Source organism: Amblyomma mixtum, chromosome 3, assembly GCF_055824585.1.
Source record: "Amblyomma mixtum isolate Tamu chromosome 3, ASM5582458v1, whole genome shotgun sequence".
NCBI classification, from domain to species: domain Eukaryota; kingdom Metazoa; phylum Arthropoda; class Arachnida; order Ixodida; family Ixodidae; genus Amblyomma; species Amblyomma mixtum.
In genome coordinates, this window is record NC_143014.1 from 119,822,174 (window position 1) to 119,842,858 (window position 20,685).

General features: G+C 52.1%; 1 protein-coding gene across 1 annotated transcript in view; it reads right to left on the reverse strand.

Annotated features, from left to right (window-relative positions):
- The window catches only part of LOC149351607 (sodium/hydrogen exchanger 3-like), a 164,747-nt gene that overhangs the window by 63,468 nt on the left and 80,594 nt on the right, over positions 1–20,685 (reverse strand). The gene's annotated exons all lie outside the window — the stretch shown is intronic.

Genomic DNA, 20,685 nt, shown 5'->3' on the forward strand with positions numbered 1-20,685 from the left:
CCAGCGCAAGAATTTTTGAGCTAGCATCAATAACAACGAAGATATAGACGAATAAAAATTACGCTCCGCCTCTCCCCCCTCAACTCGTACACGCGGGGCACCAGAAAAATATAAAGAAAACAGCTCTGGGACTGGGCCCCACCCATGAATACGTCATTTGCTGACGTTCGGTTTGCGACTTCCGGTTGTCGCACCCAGTACCCCCGCAGCAGCGTCTCTTCGGTCACTCTTCGCCTACCCGGAAGGCGTATTCATTTCGGGTGGACGAGAAAGACACTGCGAGTGTCTCCGGAACTCCTGACAGAAAGAGGCGGCAGAGGTAAATTGAAACCATGTATGTCTTGGCTCGCGCTTGCCTGAGGGGGTCGCGCGGCGGCATGAGCAGATGATTTTCACGGCTATTGGAAGTGTGCCCGTGACGTCGTGGCTGCCGTGGCTCCAGCGAATGACAGCGTGTGGTGACCTGCCGAGGTCACGGGACTAGTGACGTCTATATTCACGATGTTAGTTTCAATATAGGTCACTACAAGCACACCAATCGGCCCGCGAATAAAAAAAAAAACAGTCTTTAAAAATTCATAATATATAGCTGGCTCAGTTCCGAAGACTCATACTTGGTGTGAATGCTTCTTAGCATCATTTCTAAACCATGAAAACATTTACAAGCGACTTTTAATTCATTGCATAGCCCCTTTAAGACAATACACCGCTTTTCTGATGTGCGCCAACACTGGTAACACCGTGCCGCAAAAACCATATTTTTACCCCGGAATGCATACTTATAAACATGTTTGAAAGTGTTCGCTGAAACACCCGGTATACTTCGCCGCCGGTCCAGAACTTTCCCTGTTCTGCGTGCGGCGTGCGTGCGGCTGTAGTCTGCGATTCCGCAGCACGCGAGGAGCACCGATTTCTGTATCAGACCGCGGCCGGCCCTCTTCATGTTTTTTTCTTCACACTGCCGAATAGCTTTCTGGGCGTAACAAGGAAACAAACAGAAAACAACACTGATGGACCAGCAGGCCATAACTCTCGGCAGGGTTGGACGGGGAGGCGGCTGCGGAGTGTTATTCTTCTGGTGCGTATAGCGGATTAAGACAAATCAAGTAACGGTTTCATTGAAGAAACGAAAATGATGCTCTAAGAAGCATTCATACCTTCGCTGGCGGCTTTGCCAACAGACCGTAGGGCCTAATACCAACCACAACGGCGACCGAGCGCTGCATGCTGCCAGCTCGTCACCGCAGCTCTCTATTGCTCGTGCATTTCATCGAGCCTTCAAGGGAGAACCAGCTGTTCCCGATAGTGATGCAGCGTGCAGTAAAGCCTACACCTCAGCCTCTGTGACCAGGATAACCATGTTTCGTACTCCTTGACTCGTGTCTGTCGTCGTCGCAGTGGCTGCTTAGTTGTACTGATTAATAGGATGCAGTAATGATTCCAGGGCCGCAATTCGCGAACGTCGCGCTAGACTCCTTACTCATCGCTACTGGGCCCCAAGAGCTGAGCGGCTAGATAAAGGAGCTCAATTTGCGATCAAGCTCCCTCCGCGTGCCCACGGACAAGCAAAGATCGCCAGGGCAGCGAGACGTCTCCACAAGGTTGAACGGCCTCGCGCACAAGAGGCCCGACACGAATGGCCCGCGCGCTTATGGGCTGAATGCGACTGTCAGTCTCCAATACGATCCATATCGGCGCCTGGCGCATCCCCTTGTTTGTTCAGATGGTCCCGGGATAGGACGGCCGCCTTTTGTCAAACACCCCTTTCACGTCAGCTCTTGACCGTTCTGGGCATCGCGGCTTTTGTTAAAGATGTGGGCCACCCTGCTCGACAGCGGTTCTCGAACGCGCTCGGGTTCGCCCGCTGTGCTGCGCCGCCGAACGCGAAGGAGGGGGGGGGGGGGGGTGGGGGGGGGGGGGGGGGGGGGGGACGTTTCCATTTCGAACCTGCCGCAACAAAAGGCGCATGAGAAGGCATCGAGGCCCGACGCCCCAGATGCGGCGGCTATCGCACGAGCGGCCAGATATCGTCGTCCCCTGGCCGATCGGCGCCCGAAAACGACCTGCAATCGCTCTCCGAACAAAGTGCCGCTCTTCCGCGTCAACGAACCGACTGCCGTCCGCGTCGTGAACATCGAAAGTATCGTCCGAGGGGTCCCCCGCGCGCGCCCCGGCGTCCGCCGAGCGGGCCTGACCTTTTCCCGCCGGCAGCGCGTCCTGGCGTTCGACTCCTCGTGCGGCGGCAGCCCCCTTTGTGGCGCCTTGATCACCCCCCTTTGTTCTGCTGCTCCTTCAGCGCCTCCCACCCGAGGGCGCGCAAGAGGAGGAGGCGTCTGTTTGCGAATGCAGTCGCTAATGACTGCTCGTTCCCTTTTGTCGTTTATTCACTCCGCGGTGCAGTGAACTCGCTGCCGTGCTAACCTCGTTTATAGGAGCACTGCGGAGCGCCGCGGCGACACGGGTCCATCCTGGCCTCAATTCGCTGGCAGCTTTGCGCGCACTTTCATGAGCTTCATCTGATTGCAGAAAGCGACGCTCCGAGGAGAGAGTGTCGCCCCGCCTGCTGTTATTACTTTTCTTTTCCTCGACTGCGGCCACTCGACCAACTTCGCGGAATAGCCTGTTCTCCTCTCTCCAGGCTGTTTCCTCCATTCATATCCCGCTTGTGGCGAAAAACCTTCCAGTGCGATTAACTTGGTACGACAACTTCAACGGACGAACTTCTCAGATGTTGAAGCATTGTCTTCGAAGAGAACAAGGCTGGACAATCACGGGAAATGAAGAGCGGATAATAAACGCACAGCAGAGAAGCCGCATACAAAGGTGACAGACCGCCTTTTGCACGTTATGGCACACGATGTCATTTTATAAAATCTTTGTTTAAGAGGTAAACTGCCCATGTTGAATGTACAATGAGCCGTCTCAGGCTTAATGCTATAGTGTAAACACAGATATGCCTGGAAACAGCAACGAAACATTACGTCGCTGCACATGAGAGCTCGTCAACGTACGTGAACAACAAGCGAAATCATTCATCTATATATGTACCAATCAAACAGCAGCGAACACTGTGTGCCACTTAAACACAAACAGCTCTGAAGAGAAGTCCAAAGGAAAACACGCGCACGATGTATAGTTCAAACTTTGCCCAATAAAAATATAAAGCAGGAGAAGCATGAAATGGGAACAAACGCGGATGCATGCAATGGCAGGCGACCGCGAAAGTCGCTAAAGTACTATGGAGTGCTCTGGGAAGTCTCTCGCATTCTTACTCCAGTGCACAGTGTTTACCGTGCTCCAATGGAAAGAAGAAAACGAAGCTGCTCAGGGAAGCGATTTTCACTCTTTTTATAGCTTCGCTGCGCGAAAAGTGAAAGTCTGCCACGTGTCGGCGTCGCAGAGAAGATCGTTGCCCGCGTTCTTGTCTGAAAAGCGAGCGTGCGAGTTTGGTGCGCTGTGTAGGGAGAGCGCCAATCGAAGTGGGGAAACCCGGCCTGCGTGCCGCCCCGCCGCTCTGCTCGCTCCCGGTATTCCCGGGCAGTCGTGCCTGAAGGGGGAAAACAACTGCGATCGTCAGGCTGGGGCCGGCATCCGGCACGCGCTGCTGACGACTTGGCGCCGGGTTGCACTTCCGGGTGCTTCCGCCAAGACGACTCTGGCAGCCACGACAAAGCGCGTGTCGCGGTCTGGCCGGCTGCAGCCCGGTTAGGGCTAATGGATTTTCACGGGCCATAGCTGCACTGTGGGCTATCAGGCACGCCGTAGTCTTCGGAGGGCGGCGAGTTAATTTAGGCCACCTGAGGATCTTTAACGTCCGTGCGCTGACATCACGCAGCACAACGGCGTCTGTTGCGTTTCGCCTCTGTCGAATGCGCCCGCTAGGCCGGGATCGAACATGCCAACTTGCAGCCACTGAACCACAGAAGCCGCTCCTGCATGCACTTGGACACTTATGGGGACCGCTGCAACCGCCCAGGCTGTGCAGTGAGCGGCAGTGGAACAACACCGCACCCGGATAGCGGGCTTTTAGCAAAGAGCCTCGGACGTGCCTCACGGGGAGAGCGATTCCTTCCGAAACGTTGACACCGACGAGACTCTCTCCGCTTGCAGGGTTGTTGGGCATATCATCTACTTTTGTTTGCGCCGAGCTAAGAAATGCATCCGCGAGAAACCCAACCATGTCTCCTTTACCAAAAGAGAGAAAAAGAAGTAAGATATTGTTGTTGTTAATCGTAAAACGCAGTTTAAGTGACTTTGCTTGACACAAAAGGAAATTTTTAAGTTGTTCTCTGGCAAATCAGTATGTTATTTCCTGTTTGGAAGAAAACAGCTGTATGTCAACTGCCGACAACTGCACTTTCACTGCCGCAAAAATAACCCCGAAAAAATGAAGAATTGTACGAGGCAGCCGGCGGGCGAACGCGGTGACCGCGAGTGAAAGTGATGATGCTGGGCGCGCTCACAGAGTTTGTTTGGAGTCGGTGTGCCGTCGCGTGCGGGCAGCTGCGCGATATATGCTTGCCACGGGGCCAGAAGGGCGGCGGGGCGCAGTCTGGAGCCGCGTCGCGAGGCGATGCTCCGCGGCCAGCCGGTGTGCCGGCAGACCCAGAAGACTTTCCGGGTTGCACGCACGCGAGGCTTGAGTTGGACGACGAAAGAGAGCGCTCGGCGCAGCCGGAACAGCGCGAAGAATGATTACCTCCACCATTGAGCGCGTGATTCGGAAATGACCGACTCTCTCACGCCAATTGCGATGCGCATTTCCTCCCAGATGTACAAAGCGATCGCAGGTTTTTGTTCGAGGGGAATTGCGCGCTTCGTGTGCCAAAGTCACTCCTCGCGAGATGCACGCAGCCTCGATCCAAAGAGAAACTAATCAATGCGGTCAGTCCATGGGGAGGTTCGCGGGGTCTTCGCGGTCGCTGCGGGCAATGTGGGATTACTTCTGTCTCCGTCCTACAAAGGGAAACGCGCAAAAGAAAAAGAGAGACAGAAAATATATCCATGCTGAGATGTGTTCATTAGATCAATTAGTTTGTCGCCATGGGGAGGGGGGTGCCTCTTGCAGAGGACGGCACGATGACAGTGGTTTATCGAACAGGTTCTAGTGTTCACGACTCGTTTTGCGTTTCTGTCCGTTCCCCGCCAATCAATTTGGCAGGAATCAAAGCATGATCTTTATATTGCGGCCCTTCTGAATCTGTTGTTCTGCAGACTGACCTAATTCTGCTTACCGGGACGAAAATGAGGAAGATTATGATGACGACGACTACGAAATCTACCGTGAGTCATTCGGCAAAAGATCGCCTCGGCAAGCTTGCAGGTAAACGTTTGTGAACGACGCTCTCCTTTGGTCGGATGCACCTACGCTTGCAAAGGTCTCCCTATTTTCAGTCCGACTACTGGCGATTTTCACGAACTACAGGACGCACCGCAGTCGAGCCAAGGTGGCAACCGTAAAGGACTCCGTGTATGATCAGCCTGGGAGCATTACTAAGTTTCCTTGATTGCACGATTAAGTAACGCTTTTTCATTGAAGGTGAGCGCCTAGTTATAGCTAGACACTTTGTATTAGCCGGCGTAAAGCACAGAACCGATGACAAACTGGAGATCGTCGACCTCTGTCTGCAAACATCCGCCGTGCAAGCGGAACCGCACACAATCGCCGCCCGCCACGACGTTTTTAGGGATGTCAAGATCATCAGCGCTGAGCGGAAAAAGCCAGAGAAATGGATGCACGTCTCGGGTTTATTGCTGCATTGTGACAGATACGCAAAGGCTTTACGAAATCATAGCCTAACGCTGAAAGCTAAGACGGTTCGCGATGGTTTCGCTTTCGACCATCGTGTGCTTGGATTTCATTTCAGCTAGCTGAACCAAAGTAGCAATTTTTTGTGGCCATCACTTCAGTCGAACATGCAACGTCCTTCTATGTAGTACATTCGTGAGCAGACTTGTTTAGAGCGCTGGAGCGGTGTGGTGCGGAACGAACCATAGCGCGCAAATACTGTGTTTGCTTTTATCTCTATGCAGCTTCGCTTCAGCGCAAGCACCGACCGTGAAAAGCACTACCTGCTGTAAACGTTCGTTTCGTTTCCTCTGCAGAGGACTGCTCGAGCACTCCGATATATACAAGCCTGCTCACTACTGTACGTTGCGTTGTGAACACGACACCATTTAGTCGGAGCGCGCCCTCGGAGGCGCTACGGCGCGGGTATAAGAAACAGGCTCCTGTTCTTGGTACAGTTTTGCGTGCATTACGGTTTCGTCGCGGCAGCAGTTACAAAGACTAGCCACGATTATCACTTTCGGCGTTCAATTGAAAGCAAAAAAAGCTATAATAGTATCGAGCCCTAATCTGAAAGAAAGAAGTCTTCCTGAAAATGCCGCGAACACGTCACCGTCGACGCTGTGACTGGCTTGCCAATCCGCAATTTCTGCACCTAGAGCTGCCTTCTCTTCGGGCTGCTAGCAGTGGTTCAGCACTGAAATGACACCTCCTGGATTTTTCATTTTGTTGACATACAAAAAAGCATGCAGCAGTGCTGCCGAGCTTTCTTTTTGCACAACGCTCTGCAGGTACATCTTCCGAAACTTGCTTGCTATGCAGCGCAAGCAGCGCGCAGCGCGAATCAGTCGGTTGAGTCCTCTTCAGACGGGATCGAGGCGGGGCTGCAGTGTGTGGCCTCTGTGTCGTGAAAATCGGCAATATTTAACAGAAAACTATGAAAACAAGGCCTGAATGCGGCGAAGAAGCACTCGCAAAGGCGCAAAAACATGCTTCCGCGCGATGCCGACCCGTCTTAGACTATAGTTCGCGGCGGCGCCGCAGCATGGCGTCGATTTTGTGAGAATCACCAATAACTAGAGGGCACGCGCCGCTAAGGGCGTGTATTGCGAAGTTAGCGCGAAGGGCACGCGGTAACTGCGTATTGCTGTGTAGTTGAGCGGTTGAGCCGCGCCCGTAGAGCACACAACCCAATTAATGTAAACGACTTCCTAGTTTCTCAGGTGTAATCACCACGACGTTGTCTTGGTGACTACATCCATCTTGTGCACCGGATGCGCCACCAGCTCTGACGTTCGCATAGCTGCGGCCCTCGCGTGGAACGGTGTTTGCTTTCCGCCGTTGTTCCTTGCTCGCGCACACTTGACCAACTAGGTACGGTTGGTTCGAGACGGGGCCTGCTTCTCAGCGGTCCCGCGTCCCGAATAGCCTCTGCGGTGAAACAACAAAGCCTCAGACCACAGCAGAGAGCGCCAGAGGTGCTTGAGCGAACCAGTTCAGATCTGCTGGCAGCGCTCGCTGCAAACGAGTAGGCGATCATTCAGCCTCGTATTATGTTTTTTTTTTGTCTCCTCCACGTCTGCAATCGTACCGCAGCGGGATACAAGGCGCACACGAGGTCATGGGGCATATTATACCCAGCTGGCCAGCTATTCCCGCCGGCTGCTAAACAGCCCCGACTCGGCCGACGCGAAGTATATGGGTAAAAGAGATAAACACCTTAATTGTCTTAAATTCCCCACGTGTACTGCCATTGTTACAACTCCTTCCTCGAGTGAGCACGACGAACGACGTAGAACATGAACTAAGAGAACCCTAGCTCTGTTCTGTTTCTTTTCACCGCGCCGTGCTCATCTCTGCGCACACCCTTCTATGGCGCAGCAGGGTGCTCAAGGTGAGTCGTACCACTGTAGCAGCCATTCCGTTCCATTTCGGAAGGCTGCATGCGTCGCGCTGTATTTAATGGATTTGAAGGTGTAAAGCGGTCGGCAAAGAAAACAATGCGCCCTAGTCTGCGAGAGGCACTATGGGTAAGGGGCTTGTTTAGGAGCGTCTATAACGTCAACACACTGCTGCACTAGCGCCGTTAATTATTTTTACCAATTGCCGTTGAAAAGAAAGGTCGCTAATAAGAGATTCGCTTCTATGCTCACCGCACGACTCGCTCAGACTTAATTTAGCTCCAGATAAAAGGCTACAGCAAACCACAAGTGTTTCCGGCCTATCGGAGAGTGGTAAAGCTAACTGCAGAGATAAGTGGCGCATGTCATAGCTCAATCGTCAACGACTGCCCGGGGTTTTCGCATAACCGAGATTTGAAAACAGCGGCAAATGTGTGCAGCGCTGTTCTATCAATAGAATGCGACCATTACTTAGCAAACTTCGACAGAGAATATGCATTTTGTGCTTTTGAAATTTCCATTTATATCACCTCTGCGCATGGCATTGTCATACGTCGTGACCTTAATGCAAATTGCTGAGAGCAGAAAAGCAAACCTTCATTATCATATAGACGAGCTCCCAAATATACCCGCCGAGTTCGTTCCTCAAAATGAGAATCCGGGACTTTGAAGTATCGCTTCCTAGCGCAAAAGAATACCCACCAAGTGCGTCAGCGTTCTGCGCTCACGGTGCTGCCCATAGTTCGTCTAAGCTTTCATTTCTTTGCCAAGCTAGGCGACTTATAGTGGCCACCTATGCCGTCTTTTGGCTAAGCACGCACGTGTATTAAGATCGGGCGTATGAACAAGTAGCGAAATAATTTCGATCGTTGTCATGACGAGCACACGTGGAGGGGTCCGAGCAGCAGATTTTCGGCATCTGCTATAGTTAGAGCGGGGCAAAAGATGCTGTGGCTACTGTTTTCTTCACCTAGCGATTTCGACTGTATTAAAGCGCACGACTAAGGATACGGTCGTGTTACTCTTTTAAAGTCGTTTAAATGCGGCGCAAGTCGAAAATGCCTTTAATTTTACTGACGATACGAGTATGCCCACAGACGTCGCGCGCTGCATCAATTCGCGATTAGACAGTTGAGTGTTGCCGCCGTTTTGTGAGGTCAGGAAGAAGAGCAAATGCATGCCGACCCCGATGTCGCTGCGTCATTGACAAAAAAAAGTTCACTTCTGCTGCGCGTACAAAAGGGGGAAAAAGAGCCAAAAAAACGCTGGCAGCCAGCGGCAAATGCCAGGAAACGAGGACGTCGATAACAAAGTGGCACTCGAATAAATGGATCATTCTGATTCGGTTGAAGCCTTTTCCGGACGCGGACGTCCGGAGCCGGAAACTTTCGATTCCCTGACTTCCCCCGGTTTTTGTTCTTTGAACAGCGGTAGCCTTGATGTTCTCTTTGTGTCCATTCAGGGCTGCTACTCTGCGATATATGAACTGAGCCGGCTGATTTTTGTCTCTTTCTATTCTTTCGTTTTACTTTTCCTGAAACAGTAACACTGGATGCACTGAACAGACGCATAGGAACGTTTATTCGTATCGTTACCTTCTAACTTTTCACTTGCAAGGACGGTATAGGCAAGGTACGCATCTAGATGCGCATATAAATGGGCGCAATTAATCGGCCTACATACGCTAATGACTGTGGTTGCCAGATGATGTATACTTTATTAGTTATTAAGTTGAGTCTGTACACCACAACGTGAAAATAGAGAATAGCTGAGGCGAATTAAGGTGACATTCTTTTCACTAAGTTCTGAGTCGGCGGTGCCTACTTTTCTCCATGACGATAAATACAATGGCTCAGCTGTCGCGCATGCACATCATGCTGTCGTCCGCCGATGCACTGTGTACAGGACATTTGCGTATAGTAAAAAGTTCTATGAGAGTTTTTGCTTCGTATCGTTTGAGGTAATATAAGAGTGAGGCCTACCAGGCTGCGTTTCGAACGACATCCTTGCTGTCACTCCATGCTCACAAAACAACAAAAAACAGTGAAGAATGAAATGACGCGTCATCTGCAGGTACAGCCAGCAAGTAAACAAAATAGGAACAACGAGCAGGAATAGAAGAAAGAGCGTGCAGACACCGCAAGCGTGCCAAAGAGGCGTAAAACCAAACATGACCCTTTGCGCCCAAGCAAAACCGACTGGTGAGCGCGCTGTCGCAAAGCGCATATCCTACCGGCGCACGTCAACGCGGCCAACGTGTCAGTCGTGCGCACGTTTAAGAAGCAGTGCAAGAACGCGAGAGAGCAGTGGGGGCAGGGTGAACATACTCACGGCAGGGTTTTTTCCCCCTCTCGTCAGAAGCTGCCTGCGGCCGCGATCATTTTGAGGCACCAGTAATAACACAGCCGAGCTCACTCGGGTACAAGAAACAGCGACAAAACGAGGCCGAAGAGATTAACTCGTCCTGGCCGTAATAACGTCGCCCTGTCCTCCGGAACGCGCCGGCGCTCCCTTCACCCACGCGGCTTTCCCCTCGCGGCCCCGCGCAGGAGGAGGCGCGAGACAGTCGCCTTCGGCCGTTCGCGTGAAGCGAGAAAACGAGCCGAAACACAAGCCGCCCCTTAACGAGACGGCAAAAACGACAACAGCGGCGCTGGGCATTTCGCGCAAATGCGCGTGCCGGTTTCCTTTCCACCGAGTGATACGCTCGCCTCTGCTCCTTGTGTTTGTTTTCGGACGGCTCATTTTGCTTTTCTCGACGTCCGCGCATGTGCCTAGTAATTGCCGTGATGTAATCCTGGAACGTGTTCCCCTCCGGAAGGGAATTCCCCGACCCGTCGTGCACCGGCCGCGTGACGCTCCCTTTGTGGCCGCCCTCACCCTCGCCCTCGGTCGCCAGCGTCTCAGGGCCCACGGGCTTCACAGCCGCCTCCACAGTGCACACCTTCTGGCACGGGCTACCTGGCATCGTCAGTAGCCTGCGACTGACTGCCGCTGCGGACAGCTAGTAACTTGCACAGCTTTGGTCGATGTTTTCACTGTTGCCCAGCAAAGCCATGGTTCCTCGGAAGCGAAGAACGTTCACTTACATGCAGCGAACATGCAGCGACCAATTCTGAAAGAGTTGAAACGGAAGCAGGAGGTCAGCGTCCGCCTTCGCGGAGAAGGGGCTTCCCCGCTGCAAGCAGTGACCCCGTGGCGCGGCAGACGGGCGGTTCCGGCGCACGCGAGCGGCGGCCACCATGAGGGCAAGAGCCGATGGACGGCCGTCCTTGATCTGGGCCATTGTGGGCTGGTCGCGGCTGCCGAGCCCTGAGGGGCGAGACGGGCTCTCGGCTGAGCACGCTGAGCGGCGAACTCTTCCAGGTGAAGTCATGTCGTCCAGGGCCGGGGGGGGCTGCGTTTAAGTTACTCTACAACACTCCTGAGCCTACGACTGCGATTCTACTGCCGTAGCTTGTGTGCCTCATGAGTCGTGAGCGCGGCGGTGGTGGGCATATTCGCCCTTTGCAATCAAGGAAAAGGTGACCGAGCCGCAACGATGCAACCGAAGGAGAAAAAAAAAAAACACTCGTGATCGTGCGTTGCCCCGCAGTGTAACCCAGGATACGAAGAGCGCAATAATGGAGCGCTGGTCTTGAACGACTCCGCTTGCCAGGTGTTTCTCAGGGTGCACCGACATTGTAGTGCATGTGTACGCCTTTTCCGTGTCATTCCCGCGAGAACTGCAGCAGTCCACATTAAACCTCTCATCTGCTCCTCGGCATCGAAAAGCCTCAGCTGCCGACTGAACAAGGTGACCTGGGCAGTGTTCAAATGGCTGAAAATGGCTCAACGACGTAACAAACCAAAGGCACAGGCTGCGCTGAGGTTGATTCTAAAGAGTAATTGCACCCTAACTGAAATCTACTCTACTTTGGGTGTTTCCCCTAAATGCACTGGACTAGAAGCATTCTTTACATATCGAGTAATAAGCATAACTCAGCCAATCGGTTCTTGTAGTCTGGTGTTATTGGAGAACGTATCATGAATACGAAGCTGAAAAGCCAAAAGATGGTCATGCTCCCCCGCCCTCTTTCCCCCGCGCACTGGATTGCAGCTCCAATGAAGTGCCGAGCTCACGAAGGGGCCTGGCACTGGGAGCGCCCTCCCGGAGTGGCTAATGGCTCTTCATTCCGGGACCATCATTGAGGTGTACAGGACAACGACATCACCTCGGCAGCATGATGGTTGTTTTCCTTTCGCCAATCACGAGACATGAATGATGCCACTCGTTGCGGTGGTGAGTCCTGAGTGCACGCCCGAGAAGCGTTTGTTTGGAACGATAGCTGGCTCAGGGAGGTCAATAGCCGTTCCTGCGCAAGGCAGCGAGAGGAGGAGATCTGCAGAAGCGGCCGGGGCAGCGCTATGCGGGCGGAAACGACCAGTTCTTCAAGGGCGAGCCTAAACGAACGCGTCACTCGGTGTTGAACAGGATACGAAGCATTCCGGGAGGAGCCACTTCAAAGAACGCGGGCCGTATGTTTACGCTCGCCGGTCTACATAAACACTGCCCTTCTTTTTTTTTTCTTTGTCTTCGAAGCTACCGGAATGTTTACGAGGCGTTGCAGAGGGAGCAGGTGCTAATGAGCCTGTATCTAAGCCGACGCCGATGCACCGGCGTTTCGTGCGTTCATGCTGGGGAGCATGGTGCTATAGAAGCACGCTTCGCTTGCGTCACGTGTAGTCTGGGCCTTTGAAAAACGCTATTCGGTCGTGCACCGCTCTAACGCAAGAACAGCTTTGCTTGGAACGTGATGTTTCTTCGTGGGGACAAGCAAGAAACGGTGCGTGGTATAATCTAATGACGATAGTGGATAGACGATGCATCCTAAGAATGCGATTTCAAGAGTCTCTGCAATAAACCACTCTGAAAGCCTATGTATGCCAAAGGACTACGAAGCTCTACATAAATTAGAGCGTTGGGACACTCTTTAACCGCGTAGAACTAGGAAGTGCACAGTGGAACATTAATAGAATGGATGCATATTGAAGATTTGTAGACAAGCAACGAATGCGGAGATCAGGGCATGCCCTTTAGTTAGTTCGAATTCCGTTTGACAATACGCGCAACACGTCTAGGCTAATCCAGGTTATGCGCTTGAGGAAAAACAAGAGGCACGATCCTCAGTGATATTTAGCCTCCGTGAGTCAAGGCGTAAGTACTAAGTGAAGGTGTCAGCAGTGCTACAAAGCGCGTGAGAACCCAAATGCATGATTGTGGCGACTAAAAAAAAAAAAAAAGAAAGAACTTAATATACGGGAGAAGCAGCCAAGTTGTGTACGGAGTAGCTGAGCATGCGCGATTGTTTCCTTCAGAGGGCACTTCAAATGAGCTTTCAGATGCGCCAGTTAGCGTTAGTCTCGTTCATTGTTCTTCGTATCACGTCTTTCCGCGCTACGTCTCTCTGTTAATGCGTGTCCGCGCGTATATGCGTGCTCTTGTTGTCGGAGCCCCTTTCTTTGTCACTGCAATGTCGTACTAGACGTTTTTATTGAAAAATTAACGCTCATATATGTCAAAATAGTTTACAAGAATTTCCGAAAAAAAAAAAAGAAAAGCTAGGATCCGCATACAGCGCAAGGCTAACGCGAATAACACATTTTCATCGTGTTCTGGATCCGAGGAACCACCCCGGCGTAAGGTACGGTGTTACCTTGGCAGCATGCGCCTGATACCGTTCCCTTTCGCTTCGCACTCATGGCTTCCTCTCGGTATGCTTATTTAATTAGGACATTGTGACTAAATGTGCAGAAACCTAAGTGGGAGTGGCCCGATGGCTCGACACAGGCGATTAACTGCAATCTTCACAGGCATTGAGGGCCCTCCGGACGCACAGCAGTCACAGATGACGTGCACACGCTCCCGCAGACTGAGGTTGGCTGGAGGCACCCCAGTGCTGCTTCCGCACAGCAGCAGCAGCAGCAGCTGCGGCACGGGGCAGCGCGTGTCCGCGCGCGTCACCAGGCGGAAGACGGTGCACGGAGCCATGGTTGGGCAATGCAAAGCGGATCACTCAGTCACTCCCAGGGCGAGTGGCACGCCGGCCGGATGAGGCGTGCGTTCCAGTTTCGGCTTCCTGCGTCCCTCGACGGCGCCGCTGGCAGAGAACAAAAAACTCGACCGGCCGGCGAGTGGCCCCTCAGCGGCGCGGGGACGCCACTTTTCAAAGAGAACAAGCACTGCTTCCCGGCCGAGTGGGATTTCCCCCGAGTGAATATTGGATCGCGGCTGGCCACATCACACGTTGCGCAACGCACGAAAGGGAGTCGCAGCTTTCTTCTTCCTTCGAGTCGGTGTAAATGACTGCAGCTGACGTATGCGCGCCTTCATTGCATCGAGTTGACATTGTTCGCGCACTGCAGGTTTCTGTGAATTCCGCGGCACTACAAGCATCGCTGAGCGCGTCCTTGATGTCGGCATCGGTCGTCCGGAAAGTTTTCTTACTTGTCCGACGGTCGTCACCAGCGAGTTGATGAAAGGCACACGCCAAACCGGACGCGTCGGTCATAAAAGTTGGAGTGTTTTTCTTTGGTGATAATTTATAGTCAGCTACTGGACTGGACTGTGTGCTGCTGCAGCCACTTCAATCAACACCATAAGCGGTCTCAAAGCTGCACGTTCCACGAGGAGGTCACACTGAACGCATGACAAAGATGGTTTGGTTTTATCGGGTTTAACGTCCCAAAGCAACTCAGGCTATCAGGGACGCCGTAGTGAAGGGGTCCGGAAATTTCGACCGCCTGGGATTCTTTTAAGTGCACTGACATCGCACAGTACTCGGGCCTCTAGCATTTCGCCTCCATCGAGATGCGACTGCAGCAGCCGGGATGGAACCCAAGACTTTTGGGTCAGCAGCCGATCAAACCACTGAGCCATCGCGGAGGCTCAGGACAAAGAGAACGCAGTACCAGCGCTTGTACTGTGTCATTTTTGTCCTGTGTATCAGCGCTGCTGTATTAAGCTATGAATCCTTACTAACTCGCCCAAATCGCAACTTTAACTTGATTTACCTGACATATCCCGAAAATGCTGACATACCCTTGAAAACTCAAAAGTCCCGTCACCTAGCAGGTTCACATTAACGCCCAACCAAGGACTGACAGCACGGAACACAGTCCAACCAGTGATTCTGCCGTATTTCGACGGGCAAGAGCAGAAAGAAAAGCCAGGAATCAAAGGAAACCAACGCTGTGGAGTATATGCCAGGTAATAATACTCAAGTGTTCGCAGAGCAGTTGCATCGAATTAGAGCGCATAACGTAGCCAGCAAAGCTGCGAGAATTTCATCCTTCTTTGAGCAACGAAGTGAGAGTGACAGCTGGTCTACTACTACTCTCCCTTCTCCTCATCAGCCATTGAGGGCGCCTGCACCAAGGGCCACAGGGGCCCTGAGATCACACGGCCCTGCAGGGCCTATTTTCGAGAATGCAAACTTTAAGGCTCGCCTGCATGACGCTTTCACCGGCCAGCTGGGGTTCGCGAGGCTTATTTATTACGGCATCCTATGCCGACGGCGTTTAAGAACAAAAGAAATAACTGGCTGTAGCGTCCATGGTTTTCGCGCACGTGTTCAAACTATAGCGGAGCTTGCGACAGCGGCGATGGCAGCAGTGCTGCCCAGCGGACAGGAGGCACCTGATCCGACAATGGGGCTCCCCGACAGCCCCCGCTGCGATCGCGAGCGGCGGCGGGGCGCGCGATGAGCTCCGGCCGGCCCCAATCCGGCCGCGCTCTTCGCCCGTCGTCTCGCATCCCGAAAGATGCACGCCACGCGACAGCGCGCGGCGACGCGGCTCAACGGAGATGAAACATCCGGGTCTCCCCTCCCCGCCGCTCATTGCCTGGCTTCTTCGTGTCTTCTTCCCGACCAAGTCCAAAGGGCGCGGCAGTGCGAGACGCGGCGGCATGTCATGTTGGCTTCGCAGAGACGTAACACGCGGAAGGGCTGGGTCGCGCGAAATATCTAGGCTGCCCCATAGTACGCCTGCCCTACTCTCGAAAACGGTCAGCGGGAGAAAACGCACCTAAAGGCGCCTCCGACTGAGGGGCACGGCGTGTGACTGCGCGCGGGCGCTAACGAAGCCGACCGGAGCTGTCCGACGGGGAAGAGACGCGCGCAGATTAGGGCCGAAGAGAAAGGACAGTGCAGATAGAGGAAAAGCGGCGGTCAGAAGGAGGAGGGGGTAGAATCGAAGCCCGTACACGCTTGGTGGCCAAACACAAAGCTAGAGGGACGTCGCAGAGTTCTTTTTCAGAGTCGAGTTAGCCTCGTCGAAAGTGCGGGAATAAAAAGAAGGAAAGGACGAAAGACTGGTCTTTGCGCGGTGAAGGCACGCTTGTTTTCTGTCCTTGCCGAATGGTAGACTTGGAAGCTGCTCTGTGGTGCGGTGTGACTGGCTGCGGTTCATTGGCTTCTTCTTCTTCTTTTTACAGCGGTAGCCGTAAGAGGGAGTTCCTCTTTGATAAGCGCCGTCGGCCTCGTAGTACGTCATCACAGAATACTTCCAGGTAGGTCTGAGAATATATAGGTTCACTCACGATACATTTATCATCGTTACGCGTTCGTCCGACAGGTGATATGTATGAGAGTTTTTTCCTTTTTTGAAGCGAAAAGCTTCACTAGGCTAGTCAACACCGAGTCTGGCGTGCGCCGTGATCAATTTTAGCCACAGCGGCGCATGCGCGAGTTCGCCGCGCGACGTCACTGGAGAGGCGCACCTGGTCGGCGGAGCCGCGCTCCGTTCGCGTACCTCTGCGCGTGTTCACGGAGTGTGGATCGGCGCGCTCTCGGCTTCCTCGTATGACGCTACTTGCAGCCGCGTGTTTACCATAGTTACTACGCATGCGAGAAGGAGGGCTATATAACGCGCTTGCCTACACCGTTATCGTGGTGCTCCCAGTGCATTGTGCGCGAACTGCGACAGCCATGACGGCATAACTGTAGCTTTTCGCTTGTATATCCAGGCTTAACCAGAGCTAAGCCACTGCCATTTTTTTTTTTTTGCACACCATCCATGCAAAAAAAAACTTCGGTCGTAGCATTCATAAAAACATTATGCTAATTCGCCATTTAAATTCATTTTATGATGTGATATATATTCCTTTAATTTTCTTCACGTGGCCTCAGTTTTCACTCTTTATGTTCATTTGTGAGCATCGATTTTTGCTCCCAGAACCATTTACGCGCTCGTTATAAGATTTTGAAGATTATTAATAAAAAAGAAAGCGCAATAAGAACACCGCCGTAGAGCTGTGACCTCGCTGGCACTATTAATTTAGACCGAAAACAAATATCGCACTATTTTCTGTCATGACTGTCACATACTAGCGCTAACAAGGTCGCTTTCAATTCTATTCCTTCTATTTTATTTATTCAATTCTAATCTTATCATCCAACGCCACACATGACTGGGAGAACTTGGTTACGGTAAAAAGGACATGAAAAATACAAATGGAGTAAAAGTTGAATAATAGCGTTATGTTTTCCTCTCCCAGCTGTGTTCGGTTGCGCCTTGCATAGCGCCTACGTTCTCTGACATACATAATTACAGCACATCGCGGATTATTGAACAGAGGCTGCGAGGTGCTGTAATTATGTATGTCACAGAACGTAGGCGCTATGCAAGAGGCTGCGATGTGTCGCAGGTCGCTTTATGCGTGATGGTGAACACAAGAGCAGCGAACCCTTTGTAGCGTGTAAAATTGATCCGCTGTGCCCGAACGTGAACTAATCACGAAGTGTTGTCAGTTCAGCTTAGGAAGTGCCTCCTCGATGGGTGTTTGGCAATCTGTGTCAGTTGGGCGCGTACGGAGTATTCTTTTCGGCTTCTAAGTAAATATAACTACGCGGCAACTTGGAATATTTTTGAAGCGCTTCGAAGCTTGGGAGCGCTGAAAAAAACCAGATCCCCGGGAAAAGAGTGAACAAACCCACGCCAAAAGATAAGAAACGTGTAAAAAATATAAAAAAACGCCTAAACGTCTATGGCAGAATTTATGCACATCACTAATTCTTTCTGCTCCTGTTTGGTGTATTGTGTCCCTTTCTGTCCGGCGAGGTCGCAGAGTCTGCCTTCCACAACTGAGGCTGAAAGTAAGCAAAGGATAAAATTGAATACTAACACAAATGCTTCGGCAAAGGTATCGTCGGTTTCTTAAGAAAAACGTGATTCATGACGCTTTCAACCACACCGCCGTATTTAACATTTTCTAACGAGCCACCAATTAAAACGAAAAATATGCTCTTGCGGTTAAGGAGCGTACGAGCAGAAGTTACATCCGATTCTAGTGCGCATGTCCTTTAGAGCTCTATTTGGGGAATCTCGCATGCTGAGTCAATATTCAGTGCAGCTCGTTGAAGTTTAGTGTATTAGTTTCCGCTGTCGGGTGCTTGCGGTAGTGAAATGTCCGTTGTGGTTCAATTCCATGAATACTGGAAGCAAATAATTATTCGTCTCGAAGAAGAAAATCAGTATTCGCGAGTGCCTATATAGCCGTCACCGTTACATCGCGCAAAACCGAGACACTCGCAATCGCTGATGACGATCCTCACGCCACTTCCGGAGTACTTCAGCCAAGACGTTGGAAGTATACGTAACAGTGTCTTCATAGGACCGCACGTACATGCGATAGAGTCATGTACTGCAGCGTTAATTTTAGCAACAAAGCAGGCTCATTTTTCTCAGACGCGCCGGAGACAGCAGGTACGACCGGATCGCGTCGGGGGAAAAAAAAAGCGAGAGAGAAAAAATTAAGAAAGAAGAAAGAGGAAAGGCCGGGAAGACAGAGCCACACCCTTGCCAGCCGCTGCGCCAGAAATTCCGTCCTTCGAGCGCGCCGCGCGCAGCGAGAGGTTGAGCCGAGAGTCAAAGCAATGTCAAGACCGCAATCAGAGCATAAACGCGACAAAAGGAGGTGCGAAACACCGCGGCGCGGAGAAAAGGAGAGAAGAAGAGAAAGAAAGTGGCCACAATAGCGAGAGACGAATAGAGGCGCCGCAAGTAAAAGGCGCCCAAGAGCGGCGGAAACGGCTTTCGGAGGTCGCCCAGCGGCGGGCAGCGCCGCGTTTCGGAGCGTCCGGTTCGCTCTTTTCTCCGCAAGGTTGGGCGACGCGTGGCAGGCATGCGCTTGCTACGTACGCGTCGCACTCACTGTGCCACCGGGTATCAAGGGCGGCGAACGTTGCTGCCGCCGCTCTGGGCTGCGGGGAACAGTTGGTAACAGTGACCTTCTGTGTGGCTGGTGCCCTGGCATGAAAGCCTGCCGCTTGGACTTCTCACTGCTATAATTTTCACTCGCGGTTAAATTACGTCAAGCTTGTTCTGTGGCCGAAAATTTGCGTCAGAAATATTACACAGCGGACGTCATTTGATGTTCTGGTTACCTTTCCTCTAAGGTGTACGATGGACACTACGTCTAGTCAAAAAGGTGCGCAAGTAGTTACGATTGGCTGTAAAATTTTTTTGAGAAAACTAGAGGGAAACCGTGAAGGTTGTGCGTGTGGTAATGAGAAGCCTTTGGTGATCAGCTCACACGGTAGGCCAATGAGCGAATGAGAGGGACAGCGAAGTGGAAAAGAGGCTCCAAAGAGTGACACTGAACAGTGTCACCATAAAGCGATGAAAGCTTAATTTACGGAAGGGGATTCGATGAATCCGGTCTGGAGTTACACATATTTGGGGAATGCGTGCATAGCGTACCTCTCAAATATCAAATGTGCGATTAATTCATAAGTGGTCGCTATATTGGTATATGTGTCTCGCATTTGTAGTACAGCAGAACCTCGTTATAACGGAGCAGTTTATAGCGAAATAATGGATATACCGAAGGGATGACAATTCCCCTTGGAAGCTTGGTCAACACGGGCTATGGTCAGCTACGGCTATAGCGAAGTAATCGCCGGGTCCTTTCGACTTCGTTATAACGAGGTTCAACTGTATTTGAAAAGCGTTTATCGTCGGTCGCAGTTTACGGATGTACTACTATACCCGTAATATGCCTCCTGCAATACTTGAGGCTGTGAGCCTTAGCCGCAGCATTCACGGAGTCACTGTGATGGTGGAAACGCTGACCCCACGCTGATCCCGCCATAAATACACCTGTTGCCCGTGCCGAAGCTCAAGATAGAGTTGTAGCAGCCTGCCAATTTCAACGGATATGCATGGGCCGTGAACACCTGTTGCCGGCAACCTTCAGAGATGAATGATTAGCGCCAGAGACGAACGGTCGCAGCTGAAGGTTGCAGCAGAAGGCAGATTTCGTTTCACGATCCCCGTCCCTTGCAGTTCCGCACGAGCGGTGCCCCCGTTAAATGGATCAGAGAGTGCAAGGGACTGTTAACACTTAAGAGAAAAAGCTCATAGTCTTTAAATGCAAATGTTTTACGAGGAAGGAAAAGGTGCAGTAATTGTCACACTCTCGGTGGTCACCAGAACCGCGTCTATAGAGGAGTAGTGAAGAAGGAATGGAGAGAGAAGGAGTCGCAGTGGTGGAGGGCTGCGGCTTAATTTCGACCACCCGTGGGGTTATTTTCACCTGCGCTGACACCGCGCAGCACAAGGGCGTTTTTGCGTTTAGCCCCCATAGAAATGCGGCTGTCGCGGTCGGGACTCGATCCCGCGACCTCACGCTCAGAAGCCGAACGAACGCAAAACACTGTGCTTTCTAGCACCGCGGGATCATCAATATCCGGCCTTCGTTTAGGAGTCACACGCGCCGCTGAAAAAACAAAATAAAAGTGAAGAGGTAATGGTTTCAATATTCTTGCTTAATATTCTCAAACATAAATGCAAACCGACGCGCCTAACCAGGTTGCCACGGCGCACAGCAACCCGGCTCAAGTTTTGCCCGAGCCATGGCAGGCGGATTCTCCTGTCCACCAGCCGCGTTCGGTTGCCGATCCCTGATGCGATTGTGTCAATCGTCGCGGTCCGCTGCGCGTGCCGGCAGCTCGT